The sequence below is a fragment of the Lingula anatina genome, chromosome 1, assembly GCF_051362555.1.
Source record: "Lingula anatina isolate TDL-2025a chromosome 1, LinAna3.0, whole genome shotgun sequence".
NCBI lineage: Eukaryota > Metazoa > Brachiopoda > Lingulata > Lingulida > Lingulidae > Lingula > Lingula anatina.
The window spans coordinates 35,966,227-35,972,317 of record NC_141767.1 but is presented as its reverse complement, the minus strand read 5'-3'; the positions used below and the strand labels follow the sequence as shown (position 1 = coordinate 35,972,317).

Below are 6,091 nucleotides of genomic sequence, written 5' to 3'. Positions count from 1 at the left end.
CGGAGATTCCGAGCTGCGCGTGCACATTGACTGAAGCGACGGCCATTTCCGCACTACTTTCAGCAAAATCGAGTGAAAATGGACGACTTTTGATCTCTTCTTGTTTTCATGTGTATTTTTGTCAACTGTTGATGTGATTAAACGATATGTATATAAAAGGAAGTGGGAATGTCTAGGGATTCGGAATTTTAAGGTTAGTTGTCATAAAAAATAGATTTAGAACTGTAAAATGGGAGATTTATCCACGCGGGTGATTGCAAATGGAGCCCCGTTTCAGGTGTCCGCAATTTTCTATTTTAAGATTTCTGTAAGAATTTGAAATCTCACAATTTTTTAAAAACTAAATCATGAAAGCCAATTAAGCTGGGATTCTGGCAGTATATATGTTTTGTAAATTCAGCTTTGTCCATTTTTTTTAGCGCGAGGTGAAATCGACGCCAAGCACTCGCATTTCTGAAGCGTGTCACACAGTGCGTTTCAACTATTACAAAATTGCTACAATGTTTATTTCACCAGCGTTTTACATATATTCTAAAAGCTAAACAAGTGGGCTTCGTGTTGATATTAAATATATGTTGCGTTCGGGTCCCAACTGGCTGGCAAAGTGTTAATAGTCCCGTGAAGTCTGTGTAAAAGTTGGCAAAACCGATTATTTCAAGTGCAGTAGGTTACTGTGATTATGTATCGCAGGAAACGCAAAATATTTTCAAACAATTATATCTTGCAGAAAGACGAGATCATAAACTTTCAAATGCTATATCATAAGGTATGTGTCCTACAATTTTTACCCATTTTGTGTGGGAAATAAGTGAATCTCCAAAACGACGACAAAAATGGAACCCCATTTTCGTCATAATTTATAGCGTCACGTGACCAACCTGAAGCACTGACCCGACTTAGAAAGACTACAAGTTTTCTTAAATATTCTGAATATCAGAGCAAACAGATTACAATGAAAATAAAAATACGAACAAGGACTGTACATCAAACATCAGATTTATTCCAAGAGTTATATGCTTCATCCTGAAAACATCAAAAATGGTATAGTTATGATCCACCCCACAAGAAATCCAGTGTGAATTTTGACTAATATAGGAAGATATTGCTATATCTAGTAATAAATAAAACACGATTTTTTATTTGGATATATATTTACTGTACAATGAAGTACTGGCCTATGGCCAGGTTGTACTTTTTAAAGCCTGAAAGGGTTTTGGTAATAAAAAAAAATCATTCAGCACCAGTTTATTCATTATATTAAGATCTGCACTAATGCCTTGTTCTCTTATTTTACTGCTCAAGATTTATTTCTATGTACTAGAACTATTTTTGTCTCTTACATATTAAACTATTTAAAATGAGGCCCTTCCAATTATGATTTGAAAAAATCCCTAATCTACTTAAATTTACATGCAAAATATTAAAATCTGTGTAATAAACACAACTAAGTAAACTTGTGTCCTTAAAACACTGTTCCTGGGAAATGTTCATTCAGCCTCGTGAATATGCACTGGACTTTTTCAAAGTTTGCCTTTTAAATCAAAGCAGTTAACAAGGCTGCAATAAACTATTTGGCAAACTTGATCTGTCTATTCTGGGGGCAGGAGAAGCACCTGCCCCATCAAGTCATGAATATTACTTTAGCCAAAACTGACATACAAATAAGATCCTCCCCAGCTGAAAATTCTTAAATATAATTTGTAATTAAATAGTCTACATATCAAAGTAAAATGCATTAAAAATGAAAAAAAAAAAAAAAAAAAAACTTCAGTATTGTATACGAGTATGTTTCAATTTTTTATTTCCCTAGAATCTTCAATGGTCAGGTCATTTACCTGGATATGACAATCAGAAAACTAAACCAATTTTCAAGTTCAAAATTGTGCTGTTTTCCCTGCCACCCAGTGGTTGATAGATTCCTTGACTAAATGATCATCAAAACTTGGCCCCTTAAAACTGCCGTCAAAAATTTGTTAACTTAAGCATAATATTCTCCAAACTTGACCTCCAGTCAGATTTGATTCTTTTGAAAGCACTGTATCGAATCCTCTCTCCACCTGAGAAGTGGACAGGCTGAACAAGGCAATTTCAGTTAGCATTATTGTATGTATTCTAATCTTTGTCTGGTCTCCTAGCCTTGAAACAAATCGGTACACGTCTTTTTTTTTTTAATTCACTATAAACCTGCCACCTATGTACTCTTTAAAGGCAGGCCACTCTCAATGGAAGTCTTTTGGGTCAAAGCCCATCCTGTTTAATACTGGAAGAAAATAATGTTCCAGAACTAGTCTGCTATGAGAAAAGTTTCTAGGGTAAATAATATCCAAGACTCTACAAAACACCATCTCTTGTTCAGTCACACCTGCATCAACAGCACCATCACACAAAATTGTGTGGAAATAAATTTTCCCTGGTCTTGACTAGAACACCTCTTCCCTTATTGTCAGCTGATATGAAATTCAGGAATCTGTTAAAAATAATTATAATAAAATGATAAAATCATACATGTGGAAACAAATTTATACAAAGCAGATAAAAACTGAAATTTAATGAAAAATCTATAGATTAAAAAAAAAAATCACCTCATTGTCAGTCTCACACCAGTTGTTTATCAAAGTACTATATAGTATTAATAATTCCTTGGTCCTACTAGTAATAGGCCAGTTATAAAAAAAATACAGAAGTATTGGCTTTCTTTTTTTTTTTTTTTTGATAAACACTTAATTACCTTCTAACTGGTATCTTTTCATTTCATGCCATCAAGTCCATTCTCATGCTATAGCTTAGGCAGGGATAGACCTGTATGCTGTCAGCATTTCACTAAAACTGAAAAAGCACAATGCATAGGTCATAAAGTATGCTTTGGTCATAAAGTGTGGCTGTGCCTTGACAAACTATTTTTTAAAAACTTGGTTAATTTAATTTAAACTTATTTCATTTACTTTTATTTTAATACCAACAATTTCAGATATTAATAGAGAAAAATTGTAAAAAAAAACACAATATATAAACTTATAATGTAAAACAACTTTGGAACCTGCCTTAGAAAGACCTTTAGTACACCTGTAATGCTGATTGCGCAATGTGCTAGTTAACAGGTGTGTATAGACACACACACCCTATTTTGGAAAAGGTCTAGATTCCAACTCCATAAAGGAAATAGAAGGGATAAAGGTACGCAAGTACACATTTTATGTAAACAAAGTGCAACTGTAACTTTGCAACAAAATGTAACATTTCGCTATGACTGAACGTCAACAAGTGCATTTGAACTATGCGAAGGGAGGTTACTCCAAAATCATTTCTATATATTTCGGCGCTTCTATGAGACTTTGTGAATGCAAAAAAGACTCACCTTTTAGTCTGCAAACCCAAAGCTATGTAACTTGAAAGGCAAACGGCAAAAATTTCCAGTCTGAAACCATGTTATGGCAGCGATATGGTCTATCTGCAGCACCGATGTCGTTTCTTCATGTATTGTTTTCCATAACAGCTCTCACTATGACAGTGACACACTGTATACTATAAATATACACTTGAAAAGCTGAACATTCCATATTTTCAACCGAAATGCAAGATTTACCGAGAAAAACGCTCTCGAGTCACTTGCTCAGTGCAACGTGACAGTCCCAATTTCGACTGACCTACATAATTCGCACTAAAATAGAGATTTTACAAAGAAGGAAGGTCTCACAAAAAAATTATTCTTCGTGGTGTCATTTGAGCATATATAGTTTCATAAATCATTATAAAATCAAAAAATTATGTTTGTCCATTTTTTCTGCAATCATTTCATTTTTGGGTAAAAAATTCCAAGGTCAGCTTGGGAAAAACGCGTGTGCTATTTTTAGACAGCTGATACAAATTTTTCCACGGAAATGAAATGTTCATTTTACATTGTGCGTTTACATCAAGTTCTAAATTTTATTTTTTGAAAGTTTCAAGCGGAATAATGGGCTATTCACAGAGTTTCATGGATTTTCATAACAGATATGGATTTTGCAAAATATGGCGCGAAACACACGTCGCGGACTATTTTGTGCAAGCGCGTAGGATTTTTTGTAATAATCACCGCTTACGCATTGATATGCCAGATCTCCGGACAGACTGCACTGTGAAAGCTCGTTGTCAACTGACGCTCGCGGAGCGCGTTCGCTTTATATACAATGGCGTAATGATCTGTTGGTTGTCTTGACGATATCCGAAAAACAAAGTAGTCTTTGGATTTACCATCAATTTTGTACATATTTATCAAATACAAAATAGTTTAGATAATAGTAATAATTTCATAAAATAAAAACCGCTATTCTGAACATCAATAGATTAGTTGATTCTTTGTTCTGCCGAGTTTCAAAATTTTTGAAAAATGACGTGCTTAGGTCTGTTGCCAAAACAAAAATACTGGCAATATGCCAAGTAACGTCACCAACTGACGTCAATATTTGGAAACTAGCCAATATTAGATAAATGCCAAACGTCGTGAATGCAACGTAGCGTATAGTTTATGTAATGCATGACGTCACATTTGAACGTCACGTTGCGGATAAAATTATGATTGTTTAGCTGTGGTTATAATTGTTAGATCAGCCCAAAATGTTTAGTTGTTGTTGTTGTTGTTGTTGTTGTTATTATTATTATTATTATTATGACATTGTGAAATTGCATCTGATTAAAAATATATCATCTTGAAAACAATAGGCCTATGCTTTTATTTTATTGAAAGATTGAGCGATTATAAAGACGATACTCTGTGGATTTTTAGAGTTGCAGTGGCCCAGTGTTTTTTTTTTTTTTTTTTTTTTTTGAAGTTTCTGAAAACGATGTTCAACCGAGAACTGAACTGAAGAAATCAGTGGCTCTGAAAATCGCAACTTGAATGCAGGAGGTTAATATTAGTCCGCTCTGTAACTTGATTATAAGGGCCTTGATTGTGTAGGCTACATTCCTCCCAAGCAAATGTAGACAAACATTTAGAGGAACCATGACTTAAAACATTAAGAAGAACCATCAGGTTTGAAAGCGCCTTTAGCTGACTGCAAGATGTATTTCTTTTAATTTTAGTTGTAAAACAGTGTTACAGACAATGAGTTTTCACATTTTCTTTTGAAAGTAAAAAAAAGACAGAGTCAGATTTCATTCATTTGCTTTTAATGATCGACTAAGGCTTCGTTCACATGCAATGTCTATTTTCTAAATTCTATTTTCTATTTGCGGCATGTCTTATGATCACGGTCTGTGCACTGAATATCCCGCCGCGTAATTACTGGCAGCGCGAGCCAGTTACTATAAGTTACTATAAGTAACTGGCTCGCGCTGCCAGTAATTACGCGGCGGGATATTCAGTGCACAGACCGTGATCATAAGATAGCGCGAATAGAAAATAGAATTTAGAAAATAGACATTGCATGTGAACGAAGCCTTAATTATAGGCCTAAATAGAAAATAAATAAAAGTAATACGATTTCTGATGAATTCATGCATTTTCATGTTCTCCTTTGGTGTAAAGAAAATGACCAGAAAATATTGCCATTTAAAAATTGTGCATTGATTGTGAATAAGATTTTTTTCGGTTTACGAAATTAATGCAAAATCAGCCACAAACCCTAGTCTCTGTTGGAGCGTCTTGCATAGGACAACGTCAGCAACGTAACAATTAATCTACATCATGAATGTGTTTTTTACGTGGAAACGTTACCATAACCACCGGATAAGCTTCATCCGTTTTTTTTTCATGTTACTCAACGCAGAATATATGGATATTTCAAAGACAGGATAGAGCAGCTAATTAAAATCGGTGAGTGCTAATATCTATTTAAAAATCAATCGATGAATTAAAATACTGTACATCAAGAATCGGCAAAAGGTCGGTTAATAATTATAAATACCAATTAATACCTATTTCAATAATTTCCAATTTCGAACAAAATGGTAGTCCCTATATATGTATATATAAACTTATCATCTTAATAAATCATTTAAAAGATTATTTCAACCTATGTTGGCTTTCTTTTATTTCTTCTGTTGGTTGTATTCGGAAAACAAGGGTTCTTGGTACCTGATAACATCATCAGTTGGGACAATGTGGAGAGCT

The 6,091-nt window shown here is 34.1% G+C and overlaps 1 long non-coding RNA gene across 1 annotated transcript; it reads right to left on the bottom strand.

Annotated features, from left to right (window-relative positions):
* Window positions 1-978: 978 nt before the first annotated feature.
* LOC106176795 (uncharacterized) lies at window positions 979-4,110 on the bottom strand. Its single transcript, XR_015332010.1, has 3 exons — window positions 3,356-4,110; window positions 2,729-2,826; window positions 979-2,467 (listed from the first exon to the last, which is right to left on the bottom strand). It is a non-coding gene; the product is annotated as an uncharacterized LOC106176795 (long non-coding RNA).
* Between the last annotated feature and the right edge of the window lie 1,981 nt (window positions 4,111-6,091).